This window comes from Lepidochelys kempii, chromosome 13 (assembly GCF_965140265.1).
Source record: "Lepidochelys kempii isolate rLepKem1 chromosome 13, rLepKem1.hap2, whole genome shotgun sequence".
Taxonomy (NCBI): Eukaryota; Metazoa; Chordata; order Testudines; family Cheloniidae; genus Lepidochelys; species Lepidochelys kempii.
The window spans coordinates 16,369,942-16,393,281 of NC_133268.1; the positions used below are offsets into that span (position 1 = coordinate 16,369,942).

At 43.7% G+C, this 23,340-nt stretch overlaps 1 long non-coding RNA gene across 1 annotated transcript; it reads left to right on the forward strand.

Annotated features, from left to right (window-relative positions):
- The first annotated feature begins 844 nt into the window (after positions 1-844).
- On the forward strand, positions 845-22,464 carry LOC140897110 (uncharacterized). Its single transcript, XR_012154682.1, has 3 exons — positions 845-934; positions 4,262-4,419; positions 17,337-22,464. It is a non-coding gene; the product is annotated as an uncharacterized lncRNA (long non-coding RNA).
- Positions 22,465-23,340: the final 876 nt, after the last annotated feature.

The following is a 23,340-nucleotide window of genomic DNA, read 5'->3' on the forward strand; positions in this document are numbered from 1 at the left end:
GGAATCGAAGCTGGAAAGTCAATTAGTCAGATTCATTCCCATCATAAGATTTTTTTTTCCTGCTCTCTGTAATAGTGTATTCTGCAAACCTGGACTTCTGTTCAGAACTTCATATTCCCTATTTTTTTATCTGGGATTTGGTATTTCCGGTTATGAAGAGAGCCTTCTTCAAAAGGGAAAACTTAGATATTGCTTGTGAATTCACCTTAAAGTCTTAGGAAACTGGGCTCTGTGTGTGGGGGGGGGGGAAGTGGGAGGGGGTGGTGGAGGTAGGATTGTGGAGGGGAAGGGGTTATGTTCATCTGTAGAATTTACTGATGTGTTTTGGTTTGAAATACTCACCATATGGTGAAGCAGAAATTATCTTGTAAAATGTGGAAACCATATTGAGATTCGTGCTACATCAGCTTGTAATGTTTATTTCAAAGACCATGGCATCTAAAATGATTTTAAATGGAAAGCAGAAGGGTGGCTGATTATTGTGCTTCTTGAGACCAGTACTTTTTTTTTAAGATTACCTTTGCAATATCCCATATAACATGGACAACGCTTAGTTGAGGGCCTTAATACCTTGAGTAATCAACTTTTCAAATCCCACAAACTTCTCTGACAACAGGTAGGATGTAGAGGTTAGGGTATTCCAGATCCTTAACCCTGGTCCACACTAATCTTGAAAATGCTAGTAACAGTACCATTTAAGTTATGTTTAACCATGGCTATCATAGAGATGAGTTGCTGAGGAAAGGATTTAACGTGTATTTAAAACCTTCATTGTATTTGACTTTTGTTGAAACATGTCAACAGAACACCATACCAGTATTCCAGTCTAAGTCAAAGATGATCTGAACCCCAATCACTGAGATGTGCATCCACTGCAGATGATGTATTAATTGCCCTTGTGGAACAGACCCAAAAGTCCATTGCCTGCTAAGAGGTAGGGAGGAGAAACAATCCTGTATCACATCTGCCTGGTTGTTCTTTATACCACTTTTGGAGGGAAGGGGTGTGGGGTTTCTGCTTGACCCTTTCAGGCAATTGATTTGTGTCCTGAAACATGTCTCCTCTTAAATGGAAGCTCTAGAGAGAGAAGGGGTGGAATAAGAACAGGTATCAATTGGAAATCAGAAATGGGCCCTGTTGGTCATCACTTGGCTTGAATGCATGCAGCTTCGACTGAAATCAGTGGGAGCAGCCTGCAGGACTGAGTGGGATTTGACCCTAAAAGTGCTTCCCTTGACAGCCCTTTAATTTTTAGCTGTACTTCACAGCTAAACATTCTATATATTTTTATATATAATCACATTCAGCAAGGACAATCCTACCAAGAAATTTCCCATGTCCACTCTGAATGGCCATAGAAGGAGGTGTTATACTCATGCCTACACTGCATTTTAAAACCCACAACTGGGCTATGAAACTCACTGGTCTACAGACTCTGGCTCATGCTGTGGTGCTAAAAATAGCAGTGTAGGCATTGAGGCTCGGGTTCAAGCTCTGAAACCTGGGGACAAGGGTTGGGCTTCAGAGGCCAAGCCTCAGCCTCATCCGGAGCCTCTACATGGCTGTTTTTAGACCTGTAGTGCGAGCCTTGAAAACCCGGGCTCTGAGATTCGCTGCCTGAGTAGCACCTGTATCTGTAGTAGCCTGAAACACCCATTGTTTCATGTTCTCTGTGTATATAAAATCATCCTCCTGTATTTTCCACTGCACGCATCCAATGAAGTGGGCTGTAGCCCACGAAAGCTTATGCTCAAATAAATTTGTTAGTCTCCAAGGTGCCACAAGTTCTGTTCTTTTTGCCTGAGTATGGTAACACCTCTTTCTGTGGCCACTCAAGCAGTAGAAATTGGAGGTTTCTTGGGAGACATACCCTCAGTTACTTAAATAGCATTCAGGCAGTAGAGGGAGCTAGCCAGCTTTACATCACTTTTCTCTGAGCAATGTGCAGATGTTGTTTAATTTAAATGCTAAATCTTTCTGTGGAGCCACTTCTGTATTTCTTGTACTGATTTAAGACTTTAACAGCCTGTTCAGCATGATGGCTTCCACACTGTCCAGAAGTGGACAGTTATATGTGGCACTGTAGTTTGACATTATTTTTCTAGGAGACAAATCAGTGCTGCAATGAGATTTTTATTAATTAAAACTGTCTTCTTCCTCTGAAATTAAGCAAAGCCATGGGACCTATTTGTGCTTTTTTTGTATCTCTTGCTCCTGCTGTAGCTTTTTAGATGTAAATTTTTTTATCACTACTAAGTGAGATCAGTTTCTGATTCTCATGCACTAGAAAAAAGCTGCAGTATTAAAGTTGCCTGGAAATGATCTGATTTAAAGAAGAGAAAAAACCTTTTCCCAACAGAATTTAAAATACATGGGTGTTGGGTTTTGTTTCATTTCTATTTAAAACGGGGAGGGGCAAACAGACTGTTTAGGCACATTTTGGGAAAGTTTATGGCTATCTTGTTTATAAACATTTGGCAATCTCTGATCTGCTGTTAATAAATTTTAAGTGAATTATTAAAACATGCTTAGCCAGAGAATTGACAGTCTATATTTTTACTTGTATATCAAGGAATTGCATGATAGCACATTACTTATTAGATTGCAAAATTACCATTGTCCTACTTATAAGTCTACTAACATAATAGCACTCTACAAACAAAAGGACAAAGTTCCTACTCTAAAGAGCCTAGATCCTGCAATGAGCTCCCTTGGCTTAGGGTCCACATACTGCCCATTTTGGGCCTGAGGCCTGACATAGGAACAAGCCTTTTGAGCCTGATGAGTCAGACATAGCCATCTATTGCATAGAGCACAGCCCCAGCAGCCAGGCAATTCTGAGTTGTAAGCCAGACCCTGCCATTGACTTGCTGAGGATCAGCTGAAGTTTGTTGCCATTTATCATGCATGCCTATGAGTGCTGTATAAATAAATATTAAGGTATGTCCTCATTTTATATAGATGGTCAAACTGAGGCACAGAAGGGCTTAAGTAACTTTACCAAGGCCAGGCAGTGGCACAGGAGCCAGAGAATTCAAGAGTGACAGTGATAGTCCTGTGTTCAGTCCACAGTGTTTCCATGAACCATGTCTTTACTAACCATGCTTTCCCCCCATAGCAGCGAATGTGATATAACAGATGGAAGAGACTGACCAGCTTTATTCAAGAGTGTGCTGCTCAGAAGCTATTGTCTGTATTAGAGTGGCACCTAAATGCTCTAGGACCTCATTGTAGTAGCAAAAGGCAGATGCACATAGTAGGAGTAAGAGTATTATTTATCCCAGATTTAACTGAGGGGCTGGAGTGGGGTTTTCAAGAGTGCCTAAATGACTCAGCAGTCAATGGCACTTGAGTAATTTCTGAAAATTCCAATGTTAGTGACTTGTCTGTGATCACACAGGAAGTCTGTCGCTTACCTGGGAATGGAACTTAGGTCACTAGAGCCCAGTGCATTAACTATGGGACCATGTTTTCTCCATCAAGGGGCGATGGCGTAAACACCCACCATAAATACGCCACTGTCCTCACCAGAGTACCTGCTAATTCAGCACATAGCCACAGCAATGGCTGCTTCTGCTTCAAAGTTTAACTAGCTTGAGTCAAGGGAGGGACAAGAAACTTCAATCGTGGCTCTCTTGCAAAACTTTATTTTGTAAGCAAAGCTTTTCTGACTTCTTAGCAGAGTTCTCTTATGCCAATGGAAATCATTGTCAGTGTATTAATCTTTGGCCAGACTGACTTTCAGCAATGGGAAGTTGCCTTTCAGCAGGCTCATGTACAGGTAATTTCATTTCTCCCTATCTTCTCTCTGGTCCAGCAAAGCATTGAAGCATGTGCTCAACTTTAAGCCTCTGAAAGAGTCCCCCTGAAATCATAACTGTAGGCACATGCTCAAGTGCTTTGCTGAATCAGGGCCAGAGTGCTCAGCAGCTTGCAGGATTGAACCTTTATTCTCTGTGCTTCTCCCAGTCTTCTTTCCTTCCTGCTCTTCTCCTCCTCATCTGTTTTTGGCTTTGCTTTTTCGCACCATTTCCTAAATTTGGAACAGCAAAGAAATCACAAAGTGCAGTGGTAGGAGATGATGGTGGGAACTAAGGCAAGGGAACTTGGAGGAGTGGGCAGGGAGGGACATGGTGTAAAATGACCTGTAGATCACTTCTCTGCCAGGAACCTCCTTCCCCATCCTCTGTATTTTTCCTTAAATGTATCTGCAAAATATTTCCCAAAAATTTGGTTTGTGTCCTATCTTTCTTCACTCCAGGTGTGATTGTCCATGACTTTACTACAGGGCCGTTGGATATGGTCAAGCACGTTGATGATGAGCTCCGCCTTAACTGAAGGTTTAGTCTTCAACAAAAATCATTTCTTCCAAAAGATCGCTACATAGGGAAGTTAAATGCATGTTCATAAACTGGAAAAGTAAGTTTCAAATGGTCTGTTTAAAATTCCCTTTCCCTCAGTTGCTCAACTTTCATTCTCTTATGATATATTTCACTAGCTCTCCAGTCACTGCAGTGTGTTCCGTGGGAGACAACCTGATTTCTCATTCAGAAATCACCATTCAAAGCCACTTATTTGGCAAATCCTTTGGCCCCCACATCCTAGGGCCTGTTGCCTAATGTTTCTGTTTACTTTCTACTGTAAGCTCTGGGGCAGGGACTGTTGTTTGTTATGCAAAATGCCGGCAGACTTATGCTATATTAATCGAGAGGAGGTGGATCGAGAGCTGAAGGGTATGCACATGCTCATACATGCGTGCACACAATGATCGGGAGCTGACTTTCTGGGGAGAGATGGCTGCTGTTCACACTGGCAAAGGCTGTTTTTTTCCTCATTTCTCTGAGACACAAGCCATTTGCATACTTCAGAAATGTTCCTGCAAAATGGGGGATGAAAAATGGGGTTGTGATGTATAATTAATGAAACCTTTTGTAGTCACTAATGAGGCATAACAGGCAACGTAAATAGGACCTCTGTTATACCGACAGCCTTTCTGTATGGCAAGTGTAATACTGAAGCTTTAACTGGGGCTTGAGGAACAACTGTGGTTAGAGTAGGGATCTCTATAAGAAATTTGCCAAACTGCATCCCCTCCAAAGAGACCTGAAATCCATGAGCTACCAGATTGTGTCGTCTAAGGTTAGCTGCCAGATGTTTCTCAGCTGTTGGACCGATTTCCAGATGAGACCAAATGAGTGGCTATTCAACATGTAAGTATTAATATAAACATTTTAGGGGCCTAGCCTTGAGCAAGCCATTTAAAAACTTCCCACGATACTGTGAGTGATGCTGACTTCCTCAGAGAGCATCAGTATTTTGTATATCACACTTGAATATCCTGCGTGGGTCAGACTTGGGCTGCCACCTGCTAATATAGAGCCTGGGCTAGGCCTCCCCCCTTGTTTTAGTGGCGCCAGAGCAGTGTGGTCCCTGGAATTTGATTATTTGTGTTAGCAGATAATTTAGGCCAGAAGGCTTAGAGTGCTCCCTTCGTTCTCTGGCTGTCGTCATGCTTCCCAGCAAAACACAATCCCAAGGCCTGTGTCCCTCCTTCTCCCTCCCCCCCCCCGACAAAAACGTTTTCAACTTTGCTCCTTTAAAGAGTTCGTTTTCACTAGTTTCAAGCCCAGTGTTCAGATTTTGGGTAAAAACGGCTAGAAATGAAGCTTTTACCAACATGAAGAAGGTTGTGTTAATGGATTTATTTATTAAATGAGTTCTTCTGCAATGTTGTGAATGCCAAACCAGACCATTGGGGCTAGTGCACTAGGAATGGAAAGTGAAATTGGTCTGTCCTTGGTTTTTTTTACTCTCTCACTCCAGGGAAATCAAAAGTAAAATAACCTGGCAAAAAAGGGTGAAAATTAAATGAGCAAGCAAGCAAGTTTTTAATACTTTCAGTTTTACTTATTTGTGGCCCAGAATGTTGCAGCCTTACTCATGCTGACTAGTACCTTGCACCAACAACAGTTCCGTTGGGACTAACTACGTGTAGAGGAAGGCACTACTACATATGAATACGTGTAGTCCAGTCTGAACCTAAGAAGTGGCTGCCAAACTCTGGTCCATGGAGCACTTGTTGGTGTGCTATGTAGAACTGTGAGACAATGCTGCTCTCCTTATTTAAAGTTGCTGAATCATATTCAACTCAGTTAAAAACACATTTTATAGTTTTCTAATGTTACTTTTCCATGTAAACAATTGCCGTAGTGCTGATGATGTTGCAATGACAAATGGACAGAGAAGTGTCCACGAGACAGTTTTTCTGGACTTGATTCTGCTACCTTTGTTTGTGTGGAATAGTATCTTGCTCTGCAAATAGTTCCATTTATTTGGGATTATTGCTCTTGAACTAAGTTGCTACTCAAAGTGGTAGAATCACACCCTTTTATTCAGATGCATTTCACCTGATGGAAAAACTTGGCAGTCACTAACCTGTGGAGCTAGTATGAAAAAGTAAAGATTTTATTTTAAAATAAGAGTCTTAGGTTGAAAACGTTTCTTTGAGACCTCTTCACTAAATGTTGGCCATGTCTGACAGCCTTACTATGGAATAGACTGCAACTGGCAAAAATATTTGAATAAAATAACAAACATAGTTTTCCTTCTGGGTTGACAATCACTTCCATTTCTGTTTATAAAATCTAAAATATCAGCACTAAAGACAAGCTTATGAGTTGTTTGGCACCAAAATGAAAAGCAACTGAAACTTAAGTCCACAGTTTCATTTACTAAAAGCCACAACATAACCCCTAGTAACAAGCAAGTCTTAGCTCTTCATTTGGCAAGATCCTCATTCAAATGTTACTGTCTTGAGTAGCGCTGTGTGGTGCGGTGAGGAAAGAGGGTTTTAATTAATTAAACATGTTTCCCTTAGGTAGGCGTCCCTTCAATTAGTTTTTCTATTAAGTGGTCTCTGCTTTTATTATTCTCTTCTTGGGTGGAGGGTATAATCTTGCATATTGCTGTGAGATTTTATACTGTTTACATAGTCCGTGCTTGATCCACAGATTGAATCCATCAGTTTGATAGCCTTGTGACATTTTTACATGGGGTGAACATTTCCTGTTAAACTGTAATTATGTTTAAAAAAAAAAAAAGTTAAAGAAAGAGAGGTTTTTAAAGCTAACTTTTCAAAGGGGGACTGCAGGCCAATCAGTTCCAGTGCCAATGTTTGAATCAGTTATTTCTGTTTACAAACAAGGAGGTTATTTACTCGTGGGTTAGAAATGTACCCTAACAACCTGTCTGAAGTTTTCAGTTGTCAAGATGGAGTAAATATATAGTAAAAAATTGTATGTTGAATTACATAATACACTTCACAATTGTCCTGCCGCCAAATTAGGACTTTTCTTAAGCCTGTAGATGTTATAGATTTTGGCCTGTGCTTTCCTTAGCTTTTATTCAACCTTCATTTTTGCTCCTAATTTGTCCTACTGGTATTTTGAAGTGTGTTATAATTAGAGCACTGGAATAAAATACAGTCAACACTAGTCAGTCCTGTTTAGTGCATCAACCTGACACAAAATTGGAAAATGATTGCTCTTATGCACTACCTACAATTCAGGAGGGTGACTTTATTTTGGGTTGTTTTCTTTGTCTGCTTTTAACACAGCTGAACTGGGTATATATTATTTTTCCTTTTTCTCATCTAACACAGGGCCTCAGTCAAAGATTACTAATTGACTTCTATGGGCTTTGGATCAGGCCCAGAGATTTTATCTTTTTAAAATGTGTGAGTGAATGTAGTGGTCAGGAAAAGGAAAGATTAATAGCTCTTGTATGAGCCATCCCAGTGCAGTGAGGTGTTGTACAGGCTTCCTCTTCTCAGCAGCTGCAGTGTTTCATTCTGTAATTCCAACCGTGAGTCCTCACCATCCTCACGAGATGCACCTCGATGTGTCCTGAATCTCACGTTGCTATTCTAATCCCAGTCCCTGTCCTGCCCTATCAATGCACCTCATTCATACTGTTCGAGTGCCAAGCCTGGTGTGAGCAAAGATGGCCAGTCCTTTCCCATTCGTGCATGTATTGGGGGAGAGAGGGCTTCAGATGTTAATTATCCTTCCTGTTTTACTTGAATCCCTTTGCTTTTTGTGGGAGCTAAGTTTCCAAAGAGGCTATGAAAATGTACAATTTTGAGATTGTTTTCAGTGTAATTGTGTACATTTCCCTCCACCTAGAAAGCAACAATTAGGCAGAGTCCTTGAAAGTCACGGGGTGAAGAGAAGCTTTGAAGTTATAAATGGTCACGCTACAAGGTTTATTTTGCCATTCTTTTTTTGGATTTTGTTGAATCTTGTTGTTACATTTCCCCACTGATTTGATGGGACACATCTATGAAAATTCATCCAGAAAGGGAGAACTCAATGGCAAAGTGTCACCTTGGATAAAATTTGCAAAATACATGTGAAACATTAAACTAATTCTTGTGAAACAGACTTGTCCTTTTGCCTAGATTCTGTCTTCTCCAGCTCTACTCAGTGTGTGTCCCATATTGCAGATTATAGGTTCAAATGTGAATAGTTTCTCTTCAAGACCAATAAAAATACAGACTCAGATCCCACCGCATCACCAGCTCTATATCTGGGGCAATTCCCATTGAATCCACAGCATGGAATTGTGCTTTTGATGGCAGAAGAAAGTTGGTGTCAAGACTCTGATGGAGCAGAGATACCGAGCCCCCCACCCCCGGTTTCATTTGCCTATTGCCTACCAAAGCATGTATTGTCTCTGGACGAAAGGGGTTCTGGGTCTGGGGCTTGTTTCCCTGTGGTGTTTTCAATAGCTGCCAAGTCGTTTGGCTTGATGAGCCCTGCACTTAACATTGCACAAATCACAATCAAAAGTGATGAAGAACAACAATGATCCAATGGAAAATTTTCAGCATTGTAACATGTCTTTCCTGTAACTTTATGGTGTTTTCACTTGACATCAGTAGGGGATAGCCAGAGCCTTTTGCCTCCAAATCTCACTCACTTTACTGATCTGAGTAAGTGTCTTTGGACCAAATTCATCCCTGGCCTGGCTCCTTTAAGTTCAGTAGAACTGGGTGTCAATTACATTCCTAATTCTGCACTGACCTGCTGTGTGATCTTAGACAAGTTCCTTCACCTCTGTCTCCCACATTTTATCTGTCTCACTTATTGACTATTTACATTGTAAGCTCCTACGGGCAGGGGCTGTCTCTTACATGTGTGTACACCACCTATAGGGTGACCAGGTAGCAACTGTGGAAAAAATGGGACAGGGTGTGGGGTAATAGGCGCCTATATAAGAAAAAGTCCCAAAAACCGGGACTTTCCTATTTAAAAACGGGACATCTGGTCCCCCTAACCACCTGGCATAGTGGAGTCCTGCTGTTGATAGGGTTACTCTACTCATAAGAACAGTCCCTTTTTCATTATTTGTATTAAAGCAAGAAGGATTTGACCCTTAATGCAGCTTAATATTTTAATTCTGAGAAGCCCGTGTGTGAATATTCACTGTCACTTTTCAAGAATACCATTGCAAGCAGTTAATTATTTTTAATCACAGTATCTTGCCTTAAAAATTCAACATATAAAATATGCTCATAATGATATACACACAGGCAAATATTTGACTGCATATATCTGACATTCTAGTTTCTTTCTATTTAATTGTCAAATACTGAACTCATGTTTTTGGACCATTTTATTTTTAATTTTACTTTTGAAAATCTGTGAGCAAAATTCTATGTTCAGTGTCCATCAGGAATAACGCTCATCTTCAAAGGATGCTAGTAAATGAGATCAAAATCTGGCCCATTATTTGTAGATGTATAAAAATGACAGATAATTGAGATTTGGCTAACTTAGAGTGATTTAATAATATGGAACGTTCCCAAGCAGTTTTGTGCCAGGGCCTTCATGCTGCTGGTTAGGCAGGCCAATGTTTCATTTCTGTAGCTCCTACGGTTGCATTCTCTCTAATTGAATGCAGTCACATACAGGCATTTTTGACCCTCATTCTTCAAAATCATTCCCCAAACATTCTCTGTAATCCCGCATCCTCCTGTGCTGATTAGCCTCTCTGCATCTTGGAGCTGCCTCCTGCAGTGAGGGAAAGAGAAAACAGAGTCTTGGAACTTGTTCCTGGGGTTCTTTTTAATCCTATTGATTATTCAAGAGCTGTGGAGATGCTGTGTCAATAACCCTTTTAAATATGATGTGATTTTTTTTTTCACAATGTTTTTCCTCGTTATTTGGCTTACTGACAAACAACTCTCTGCCTCAAAGCCCTTACACTGAAATCACTTGATGTATTGAATCTTACTAGTTGTTTATTTGGGAGGGAGAAATGCGTGAGTTTAAATGCTTGTAATAGATGCTGCCCTATTTGACATCTGTCCATGTGATAGATGCTGGACTGATGCTAGGAAATTGAAAAGTTGTTTCTCAGTAGAACGTACAGCATTGGCTGCCGTAGTGCAAGCTTCCTCCTCTCCTGACCTGCTATTCTGTCTTCACCTTGAGCTGGAAGAATCCTTACTGGGGTTAGGCTGCCAACAAAGAAGCCAATAAGTTCCAACTGTTAACGTCCGCTGGGAATTGTCCTGAGACCCACCAAACTCTTTACCAACAGGCCACCGTAAGAGTCATCAGATGTTAATGACTCTCAGTTACTGTCAGCTTGGGTTCATTTTTGGAACCAGTGACCGACAGGTGAGAGGCTCTATCCCATTAGGAATGCTCATCCAAACCCCTTTTAGTTTGAACCAATGTGACCTTGTTACTAGAGGTGGGCCTGCATCATAAAATTCAGAGCAGGGTCTGAACTTCCCCAAAGTTCAGGTGTGTTTGGATGTGGGTCTCTGGGTTCATTTCTATTTCTAACTGGTCGTAGCCGCTACTCTTTTTACAGTCCAGGAATGCTGGATTTTCTAGAGGCAAAGGGGGAAGGTGGTTTAATTGGGAAATAAAATTAAATGTCTTTTTCTCTGCCTACCACAGAAAAGGTATTATTCCAAAGTGGAATAATTCTGCACTGGAAGCTGAGCTGCATGTTTTCAATCATCCTATTTCCTTGTACTACTTGTTCGCTTTTTACCCCTTCCAATTTATTTTTAATGGCCCTGACACCCTTGCTTATAATAATAATAAATAGCAAATGCATAGACACAATGAAACTGTTTCAGGTTCAAGTGTTTTTAATAACCTTGTGGCAAAAAATAGAACAAATCCTTCTAAATCTGGTGAAACATGATAAAGACTATCTTTTGCTGCCGTGAAATATGATTTCAGAATTGCTGCTGTGAAAATGCACTCCAAGATAGTTAGCATTTCATTAGTTTGACTCCTGGCCAGTCTTTCGAGACAAGACCCCCCTTTGTATCACACACACTTCTGATTTCCAAGTACAGTACTTTTGTCTTCCAGCTTTAACCTGGTTTAGCCAAAGAAAGGACAGGGTGGTAGGTGAAGACATAATATTATATTTGTTTTAATAAATGAAACACTGAAAAGGCTGTGGCAAAATAAACGGGAAGCATTAAAGGGTGGGTCTTAGACCAGGATCGTGAGACATGTGCTGCAGGTGAGTTTGAACCTGTATGTTATGGCTACGCAAGCATTTTTATGGGAAGCCTATCATTGCACTATAACTGGTGCTGCCATCCAGTGCTGTTTAGAGGAGGTGGCACTGTGGTCTGGAGGACTGAAGACAATGTTTGGATTGACAGATCCTAAGTTCTAATTCTGACTTTGCTGTGCTGTCTTGGGAATGTCCCTTTGCTTTCCTCTCTTGAGTTTCTTCATCTGGAAAATGTGGATAATAATACAATGACTCTGGCTGATGCGAGATCAGAAGTAGGCCCATGGAGTCACAACTGCTAATGTTAGCCCTGAATTTGACCCTGAGATAACAATTGGGGAGTTCCTGGGTGTCTTGGATATAGTTAGGACATGAAATTTACTATTCTAAAAATCCCAGACTGTGAAATTGACCAAAATGGACCATGAATTTGGTAGGGCTCTAGTTATAGTAAAATACATGCAGAGAGAGCATGATCTGAACAATACGCTGGTTAATCTCTAGCAGGATACCACCATTTTTTAGAGCAAAGGAAAAATGACCACATGGATTGATATGCTCTGTGGTGTTTAATTAGCTTAAAAGGTTATTAACTGTTCTCAGCTGTTTAACAAGTTTGAGAGATGCGTTGTTTGCCAAGGGAAATAATCACACAGGTCTCCTAGCATCCTAGGTAGGGTTGTGGCTTTAGTTCCAGATGGATTTCCAGAACAGATTGAGAGAAATGTCATCCTGCATCGGACCCCATCTATTAGCCTTTCAGGAAAACACTTATTTATTTATTTTTAGAAATCATGTACTTGTAACAGAAATAGGGGGTGATTATTAACGAAACACATGGAAAATATCTAGGACAAAGGCCACGCTGAGCAGACCCATATACAATGGTAAGTGCCACATTCTGTTACCAGGTATTCGGATACGGTGGGGGTGAGCACAGTGTAAAAACCCAAGACAGAAGATGGTCAGTAAGTGCTTGTTCTTGCACCACTGATATCAAGGAGTTGCACCTCAATTGAGCCCCAAATAGTGTAAGGTTGCTAAGCAGCATAGCTCACACTGATGTGGCAGGCAAGAGATGTGCGCAATGCATGCAACTTGCACTGATTTGGTACAATCCCGCTGAACTTAGTGGAGGCAGTGGCTTCTTACTCTGTGAATGAGATTGGACTGGGGAGCTGGGAACAGCGTGAGGTGTAAGTTAAAGTGCCATGTGTGCGCCCCAGGAGGCTACTTAAATCTACGCCCTCGTTAGTTGCATTTCCTGGTATGCCCCAGCCCCCTGTAAACTTCTGCCTGGATGTTAGTTGTTTTCCACACCCCCTGGATAACAGGAGCTTGACTTTCTCACTTACACCACTTTCATGCCAGCCTGACATCACTGACTTAAACTTTGTCAGACCAATGTAAGTGAAAGCAGGATCGCTCACCCTTTCTCACCGAGCGAACTGCAGGGTGGGGGGCCTGGGGAATGAAATCTCCATGAAGATCCCCTTGTGGAGAACCCCGCCTTTCAAAAAGAGGCAGAACATGCTCCCCTGCAGCAAAGGTCTGTTCCCAAGCCTGGTAGATCGCACAGCTATCTGCATGGATGCCCAGTGCCTCTGCACCCGCTGTGGCTCCCCACTCGCAGTTCCCCAGCCTGCAGCTGTGTCTCTGTGTTGAGCTACTATGCAGAAAAGATGAGTTGTGTTAACCTGCAGCTTTATTGGGATTCTAGAGCTCAACTGTCACTTTGCTAGTGTTGTCTCTGCTGGGGCAGAGCTAAGGTTGCAGTTGTCATCTGGGTTAGCATTAGCGCTTTGCTTTAGTCGTCCCCATTTCCTGGCTTCCAGACTTTTGCTGCTGCTGGAACTCAGCCAGTCTTGGAAGCTCCTACACCCTGAATTCCCAGAGAGGAACTTGCAACCTTAACTCCATCCTAACAAAGGTTTGTCTGGGTTAGAAGGCACTGAAATTCAATGTGATTTAAAACAATATGTATTTGGGGTGGGGGGGAAACAAGTCTGCAGTTGAACTGATGATGGGCTTCTCAATCCTGTGCATCGCCCTCCCTTCTTCCCCCCACCGCCCCAAATACTGAACGGATTAGCCCCCTGCTGTGTGACCGATTTCACAAGCTGAGTTAAACAGTGTGAAAGGTCTGGTCAGCAGGAGCTGGGCTCCTGCTTTCCCACTGTGCTGGTATAAGGGTCACAGACCTTCCAGTGAATTAAAGGACAAAATGCCTTTTATCAAGACCCCCAGACTAGCAGCAGCTCTTTGAAAAGGGCCCGAAGAGAATATTTTTTAGTTCCGTCAGGAATGTAGTCTGAAAATAAAAGTTCCATTCCACCCAGCAACTGTCCTGTAGCCAGCTAGTGTGTGTAAAATGATCATTCTGTTAATTCTGGAATTTCATAAATTACCCCCCCACCCACGCCCGGCAGCCCTGTCCCTTCACACCACCTGGGCCCGTAGGTACGGAGTCCGAATCAGTGGGCAGGTGGCCAGTTATCAGTTCTGGGTGATGTCTGTCAGGCATATGCTGGGAGTAGCTAAGTCCCACTGTCCTCATCTTGCTCACAGGGTGAGCAACTGTGGGTTCTCATGTAACTGTAACATCCAAGCAACTGTTTGTGGGTCTTTTTCCCCATGCAATCCTTTGTGAGGTGTTTCCAGGTGCTTCTGATTAGGGCTAGGGAATGATTTGGGTAGAAGATAAAACCTGTGACGTGTGTATTATAGGTGCCAGCTAATGCAGGCTAAAGGCTTGATACTGTGAGGTGCAGAGTACTTCTGCTGATCTCTGTTTCTATTGACTTCAATGGGAGCGGCAGTAGGTGCAGGCCCACGGGGCGTTGTGGTGCACTTTGGCTTGCAGGGGGTGCTCAGCACCTGGTGGGCAGGCTTGGCAACAGTTCATATGACCCCTGACACACACACCTGCATACTGCCCCTACTTTCACCTGCCTGCCACAATGTCCAGCAATAAAGTCAAAGGCAAGAAGAAAAATTGAAGGTGCCAGCAGAGAGACTTGATAGCGGGATGTATGCTGGGAATCGTGGGTGAGACTCCGTTACATAGGTATGAATCTAGAGCGATTTAATTGATGTCCGTGGAATTAAGCAGGATCTACACCAGTGAAGCTGGGAGCAGAGTCTAGTACAGGTTATTTCTCTGCCTTGCTTTTGCTGGTTCAGAAAAACCCTGGTTGGTATCGTTAATGGGCCTGATACATCCTGCTGTAACTCCAGTTGCCTAATGGCTGATGATCTTACCTGGGGTACGTTATATAGCAAAATATTGAATTAGCGGTCATGCCGAAATCAAACCGCTTATGTAGCACCTGTAAGAATGTGGGGACAAACCCAACTTCGGTGGGACCAGGTCCATAGGGCCCAGAGTTACTCCCTAGTTTCAGGGCTAACTTCAGTGAACTTATGCCAGGGATGGATTTAACTAATGAAGCTGACGTGATCTTGCAGGTTATTTGATTATACTCAAAGTAATTCAGCAGCTTCTAAGAAAAATTCCCATGGGGTTGGCAGCCTTTTGCTTTTATGGTCAGAACCGTTTAAACTCAGACTGTGTGAAATACATGCAATAAAATCAGAGGGTCTCAGCATGGCAGCAGTTTCTTTACTTAGACTGGAAGCTCTTTGGGACAGGGATTTATTTTTGTTTTCGTTCTGTTTGAACAGCTCTTAGCACAATGGGGTCGTGGTCTGTTAGTGAGGCCCCGAGGTGCTACCACAATGAAAGGAATGTTCAGTCACAAAGATGTGACATTTCAGTGTTTTCCTCTTTGGACCACTTTGTGTGGAAAATCCTGAGGTTTTTGCCACTTTCATTCAAAAATGCTTTGGTCTTTGAGCAAAAGCCCTGCAATGCTTTCAGTAGTTTGAAGCCAGTGTTCTGTTTTCAGAAAGATCACTTTTTGCACCAAAATATTGGCTATTTTTTCGAGCTAAGTAGAGGACAGAAGTTCCGTTTCAGGAAGGATTTCAAGATTGCAGTTGAAACGCTTTGTTTCCATTCTGATTTTTTAAAAACCGTTGTGTTAAAATAGACACTGTGCTACAAAATCAAACCATTGAACTGAAAAGTCATTTCAAAATGAAAAATAGAAACAGTTTGGAAAATGTCAGAATGGGACGTTTCAACATGATCAGAACTTTTTTTCCAGTTTTCTTCCTAAACAACATTCTGGTAAAATCAACCCGATTTTGTGAAGTGTTTAGATTGTGACAGAATGGCTTGATCCAATGGAACATGGTCCCTTCCTTCAGGCTCTCCAAGCAGCTCTACATCTTAGTTTAAATGAAAGAAATAACCAGACAATACTGCTGTATTAGCTCAGGGTACTTAATTAATGAGTACTCCAAAATTGTGGGGTAAGATTTTCACACTGACTGGTGATTTATGCTGCCTCCATTTTTGGGAGCTCAACTTCAGACACTTTAAAAGGGCCTGAATCAGATAGTGCGGAGCACCCATCCTATCAAAATCAGGTCCATTTAAGATATCTCGTGTTGGCCACCCAAAATTGCTAGTCACCTTTGAAAATCTTGGCCAGGAGTTGTTACATGGTGGTTAGAAAGCTATTCAGGGGCTGCAAAAGGTAATGCCGTTAGGCTTTCTGGGAGATTTACACCCAAAGCAACCCAGGGCCCCATCAGCCACCAGTCTGCAAGAAACTATAATGCAACATGAAGGTGTGTTGTAATGAAGATCTCCAGAGGGCCATGGAGTTTGAGTATGTGTACACTGCAATTAAAAACCGGTGGCTGGCCCGGGCTAGGCCTGGAGCCCTGGCTCTAGGAACCTGTGAAGTAGGAGGGTCCCAGAACTCAGGCTGCAGCCCAAACGTCTTGTTGCAATTAAACAGCCCCTTGGCACAAACCCCCCTCACCACCCCCCCGAGCCCAAATCAGCTGGCACAGGCCAATGTGGGTTTTTAACTGCAGTGTAAACATACCCACAGTGGGTAGCATGAAATGAACTGAATGCATCTCCGTGAGGGTCCCTGGCCCCGCACTAACTAGCACCATTATTGACCTTCTCATCAGCTTGGTGGAAGGCTGGCTCGTGGGGACTAGTCCCTGCAGTTAGTAGTTTAAGCACTTGAGTGGGGGCAGCTGGCAGTGCTGGTGTTACCTGAGCTGACCCTGTTCAGTGCATAATGTGGGTGTCAATCCCCAGAGCTGTTCAGGCCATTCCCATTCCCACCAGCATTCAATTCACTAGGAAAAGCGTGTGGGTGAAATTCACTAAAGACAATGGCAAAACTCCTATTGACTGTAATGAAGCCAATTCTGGATGCTGTTATTGAAGCACGCTCAGCTGGATCTGCTAGGGGCTGCGTTCTGCTGCTCGGAGGGAAATCAGGTTTGAGGGTAACCCCAGCCTTTGCTCCCTGGAGGGGAGAGGCAGAGGGGAGCTGGCTTTCATTCCCCCACCATTTGCCCTGATCCTGGAGAGCAGCTTTAACTGATGCCCCGGAAGATGCTGCTCAGCTACCCACTGCCCTGCAGTCTGTGAGGAAAAGCGAGTGCCCCCCAGTCACTGCTCTGTAATAGCCTGTCTGCTGCCTCCTCCACCCACTCAGCCCCTGGGCTGGATCCTGGGTGAGGAGTGGAGGATGAGGCTCAGGGGATGAGCCATGCTTGTGGCACAGATGTGGATTCCCCAGGCCCATGTTGGAGCTGGGTGTCCTTGCCAGGATTAAACACAGTCACGTGCTGATAAAGTAACAACCAGAGCGAGTGCAGCCAACCAAGCTTGATTTCTCTTCTCTCAGGGCTTTAGGTCAGAACCGAAAGGGATGTGGCTGGAGCAGAGCCCTACAGTCCTTTCCTCCTGCGGGCAGATGGAAACCTCCACTCTGCTTCCTTTGTCAGCATTCAGCTTTGAGACGTGGTAACCACAATAGCTTCTGCGTAACTGAGGAGATCAGAATTCCAGAACCTCCGTCTCACACGTGTCAATTTCAATTGATAACAGCCTAAAACAAAAGGCTCTTCCCCAGCCTCTGGCTAAGGACCTTCCTTTCTGCTTCCAGCCTCGGGCGAACCATCACTCCGTTGGGCTGGGGAGGCTTCACAGCCAGGTGGACCCTACAGCAGAGGCAGGAAAGGGTAAGAATGAGCTTCTGGTGCCCCATGGTGCCAGGGTTTGAAGCAAATTCCAGCTTTGAGATTGGCTGAACGTAGTCGTCGTAATTATTATTAACGGAGGTAGACCCGATACAACCCTCAAGTTCACAGAATCATAGACTTTAAGGTCAGAAGGGACCATTATGATCGTCTAGTCTGACCCCCTGCACAACGCGGGCCACAGAATCTCACCCACCCAGTCCTTTAACAAACCCCTAACCTATGTCTGAGCTATTGAAGTCCTCAAATCATGGTCTAAAGACTTGAAGGTGCAGAGAATCCTCCAGCAAGTGACCATGCCCCACACTGCAGAGGAAGGCGAAAAACCCCCAGTGCCTCTGCCAATCTGCCCTGGAGGAAAATTCCTTCCCGACCCCAAATATGGCGATCAGCTAAACCCTGAGCATGTGGGCAAGACTCACCAGCCAGACACCCAGGAAAGAATTCTCTGTAGTAACTCAGATCCCACCCCACGTAACATCCCATCACAGGCCATAGGGCATATTTACCGCTAATAGTTGAAGATCAATTAATAGCCTAATTTTGGCAATCCCATCATACCATCTCCTTCATAAACTTATCGAGCTTAGTCTTGAAGCTAGATATGTCTTTTGCGCCCACTGCTCGCCTTGGAAGGCAGTTCCAGAACTTCACTCCTCTGATGGTTAGAAACCTTCACCTAATTCCAAGTCTAAACTTCCTGATGGCCAGTTTATATCCATTTGTTCTTGTGTCCACGTTGGTACTGAGTTTAAATAATTCCTCTCCCTCCCTGGTATTTATCCCTCTGATATATTTATAGAGAGCAATCATATCTCCCCTCAGCCTTCTTTTGGTTAGGCTAAACAAGCCAAATTCTTTGAGTCTCCTTTCATAAGGCAGGTTTTCCATTCCTCGGATCATCCTAGTAGTCCTTCTCTGTACCTGTTCCAGTTTGAATTCATCCTTCTTAAACATGGGAGACCAGAACTGCACACAGTATTCCAGGTGAGGTCTCACCAGTGCCTTGTATAACGGTACTAAAACCTCCTTATCTCTAGTGGTTGCGAGCTATTCCCAAACAGAATCCAGATCCAAATTCTATGGCTCAAGCCCACCTGTGATTGATTGCTAATAAAAGTTCACACAGGCAGGTAAGGGAGTCTAAACAAAACTCCAGAAAACATGCAGCAGGGAACAGTCTTGCACCTGCTTCTGTGGGACGGTATTGATGAGCATCCTACACTAGGTCTTTGCTATCTCCATCCTTTCTCTCCTTTGCTCCCCACCCACAGCAATGCATATCTTTCAAACATTGCATTGGGAACAGGATTTTAGTGCCATTGACCCAGTCACTCTTTCTTAACCTTTCAGAGGGAATTGGACTCCAGTGACACTCTCCATAAATTACACTAATTCACAAACGATAATTACAAGCAGGAGAGTGAGTGAGAGAGGTGTGGCCTGAACACAGGACTCAGAGCCAGGAGTTGCTGAGATTCGATGCACTGATTCCTTTTGTGACCTTGACTAAAGTCACTTCATCTGCCTGTGCCTTGGTTTCCCCATCTGTACAATGGGGTTAATGATACTGACCCCACAGGCTTCCCAGAAGGGCTGTGAAGATTAACTTGTTTGAGAAGAGCACTGTAGATGGAAAATAAGTATTGGTAAGATGCATTTCTCTTCCCTGTTGCTCAGGGCTTCTCTAACCTGGAGTGTCATCAGAGCCAGCCAGATGTTTACAGGTGGGTTTAATGGGGGTGGCTGTGTATGTGTGTGGTGGGTGAGGGGGCATGGAGGTATGCCTACACAAAAGGGAACACTTAAACATGTACAAATATATACCTTTATGGCGTCTTATGCCTTATTTAGCTCCCAGATTGAAATGGAAGCTGTTCCTCTAATTCTCCAAAAAATAATAAACTGGAGCAGGCTCTGTAAACAGAAGTCTATCTCCAAACCCGTTTGAAATGTAGACAGACTCAAGTGAATTAGCTCACCAAGTACTTAATTGCTGTCCTGTCTGTCAGCATGTGTAGTGCTGAGGGTTAACAGGCTAACGCTGTGGCACCGGAGATGGATGAGATCCTGTGATGGGATGGCAACCCGAGGTCACTGCTCTAGCAGCCAAGTCCCTGAGTGACCCTTGGTGAGATAAGCGTTCTCTGCTCAGTTCACATCACTGTCTCTTTCTAGTGCTCACAACCCATCCCCCTTCTCCCCCCAAATCCAGCATGGTCGGGGCCTTGAGCTGGGAATGAAAGAGTTGGGAGAAAAGTGTCTTCTACCCTGATTTGCAAAAACGGGCTGGTGCTCCCAGTGCCTAGCCACATGCTATTGTGCGCAGCTCAGCCATCAGGGGAATGGTCTTTAGCTGGGATATGTTTAGTGTCTAAACTAACTTGAAATCTCATGGCAAAATCCTGTACAAAATGCAGATCAGTCTTGTACGGTCACATTGACGCCCAAGCTGGTCGCCACGATGTACCGAGTGCTTAATTCTGCCTCTCAAGCTAATAGCAGGAGCCTGAGAGCAGCTAAGCTCTGTCAGTCCCCCCTGGAGTTAATGGGAGCTAAGGGCACTCAGCACTTCGCAGGATCAGGATCTCTGCTCCCATTGACTTCAGTCACAGCAGAGGAGTAGGACCAGTCAGCTGAGTTCAGAATGATGTGACCGATAGCTGCCCTGAGCAAAAGGCACTTTAAACCCCACCCAGTCAGAGTGGAGACACGCTGTCTTTTAAAGCACCATAGGAAGGCACAAGTCTGAAGCAATTCCAAATGGGTTAGAACCTAAGAGCTGCTGCGGCAGAGGTCAGATCCATGCATAATATCAGACTTTGGCAGAAGCCAATACCCAATGAGCAACCCCCAGAATGCACTTAGCCTGTTCCTCGTACCGTGGGTGGGGGTAAGCCATTTTGATCAGCCAGTGCCCGGGCTGCTAACATTTGAGCTTCTTCCTGTGCCTATGGCAGCATGGTGAGCCCTTTCAACTCCCAGCAAGATTGACCAGAGGTGAGGGCATTCAGTACTGTATAAGACTGGGATCTCTCACTCTCTGGTAGCTGTACTGCAAACGGCTATCACGTTATCCAGCCATGAGTCGCCTCTGGAATGGAGGGAGCTTGGCCCTAGCAATTCGCTGTGTTCTTGTGGAGCTGGCTCCATGCTGTGCTGTGGGATGTGTCCCACAACCTGCCCAGATTGTGAGAAGTGAGAAACCACCAGCATGTCCTTTCCCACAATGTGCTGTTTAGACAAACATCGGCCAGCATCCAGCTCTTAGGGCTTTGCCTGCAGCGCCTGCTAACAGGGATCATCCCCTTTCAGTTCAAGAAGCGGCGCTTGTGCCCATGAACTGCCTTTAAATTGTGTTTGCAAGTAACAAAAAAGAAAAAAAAATCCCCCAGTAAATAAAAGAAAAATCCCTTAAATCTCAGGTAATCCCAGGCAAATTAATACCCCTAGAAGAAATGGAGAGCTGGCTTTTGACTGCTGGTCACTTCAGTGTGCTGGCAGCTGGTGTATAACAGTGCAGGGTTAGATTACAAAACCAATCGTACATAAAGCGCTGCCCCATGCTTTCTCATTGCTTCAGTGTTTTCGTGTTGGAGACAATGGACCTGTTCCTGCTCCCATTGAAGTCAAATGGGCAGGTTTGGGATAGGTTTCCTGTGTCGGAAACTTGGCTGATAGCGTGTGTCTGGGGAAATGTGGTGTAGGCAGAGCCCATGTGCAAGAATTCCCTTAGTGCGGGCCCAGTAGCAGCCGGGCACAAACAAGGCAAATGGGTTACAGAAAGGGATTTGGAGAATCCACCGCGGAAGACTTCAGTCAAGTCAGCCTCCAGCTTCAAGCAAGACCTTAACTGAAGTGTCTGGCTGTCCTTGCCCTACCCCCTTTCCCTTTAATTAAATGGCAGAGTTACTTATGTATGTGCAAAGGAAGTGGGGGAGGGAATCAAGCCCTTAGATTAGTTTTTACCCCCTTCCCTCCCTCCCCCCCCCCACCAGGAGCACAGAAGTAGATTGTCCATTTAATAGAAGCCTATAAATCAGTGCAAAACATTTATAAAATAATTGAAGGTAATGGGAACCATTTGTTTAAATAACATCACGCTCATGCCCCAGAGGTGCAATAAAAGTTAGATTAATTGATAGGATTTTATATCTCACTGTGAAAAAACCTGAGTCACATTCTAGACACCCACGGTTTGGGAAAGCAGCAAATTCATAAGGCACCCAGTTACTATCCAAATAGTCCCTTCCATGCAAAGAGGCACATTTATGTGACCCTGAAGGGTTTGGGGATGAGAACTATTTACTTAAACTGTGAAGTGAACTACCCAGTGTGAGATCCTGACCCAGACAGGATTTTTCTTCCCTTTGTATCCGCTGTTCCAGTATTATTTTATTTCCATTGTGATAAAAGGAAGAAAAAATTACAGAAGGCTCATGTCTAAGCCCGGGGGTAAAGATCTACCCCATCAATTCGCCCCTGTGAGAATATGACTTTAAAGTCATAAAGAAAATAATATCAGGAAGGCGAATGCTGAACATGGCTGTCAAGAAGATTTAGTCAGCTTCATGGAGGCTCAGGGTCGGATTCCAATCTCCATCACAGTGTGACTCCAATGGAATTACTCTGGATTGACACCAATGTAACTGAGAGCAGAATCTGTCCACTATGCCCAACTGCTTCTCAGTGGAAAGATTTCCTAGTAGGAGTTTCATACTCTATGGGCCTGATACAAACCTCTAGATACAAATACCTTCAAACTTGGTGGGGGGGAGGGGGTGTTGAAACACACTACGCCCAGGGCGGGGGCGGAGAAGCAAAGATGATTGTATGACATCTTTGTGCTCTCCAATCCCAAAGGCTGCCAGATGCCAGCATGGCACAAGTTAGAGCAGCCTCGGGGTCTGCTTCATAGCTAGAGCAGTGCAACGAGGCCATATTGGAGGACCAGGGTCTAAGAGGTTCAGCTTCAGATTAATGTAAAAGAAGCATAAAGATGGGACTAGGTGAAGTGGAACATGATTCTTGTTGAATGCTCTGGTGACAGATCCTGCACTAGTATATTCTCTTGAGCATCTAGTGGGGTATAGCTTGGAGACTGGAGAGATTCAGCCCATGTCAGCTGGTCAGACTAAAGCTAGTTATTTACTAGATATTTATTAAGGAGATTAAAACAACCCTCTTTGTAGGTTGCATTGTCCACCCTGCTTACGCTCCAGTATATATTGTTTAAGGACAAACTCACTTGCATTCGAGTACCGAGCATCATCAGCTGGCACTAGGGACAGGCAAACCCAGGGCCCTCTGAGGTTTGCTCCTTTCAAACTATTTTGGGGAGGGGTGTCACAAAACTAGTCTGAGCTTCCAAACCATTTTTTTGCACATTGCTTAACTTTTAATTTATTAAGCACGTTTTATTAAAAAAACAAAACAAAATGTTTCTAGCTAAACAGCAGCCCGTGCCATGTAATGAGGAGAGATCTCTATGAGAGACCATGCTTCTCTTTCTCCTTCTGTGCTTCCCTTATTGCCCTTTCTCTCTGTCCCCATTTGCTTTGCACTTTGCCCCACTCTTGGCTCTGATATTACCCTATTTATTTTTTCTTTTTTAGTTTTTTTTTTTTTTTTAATTCTTTCGGCTCCTTT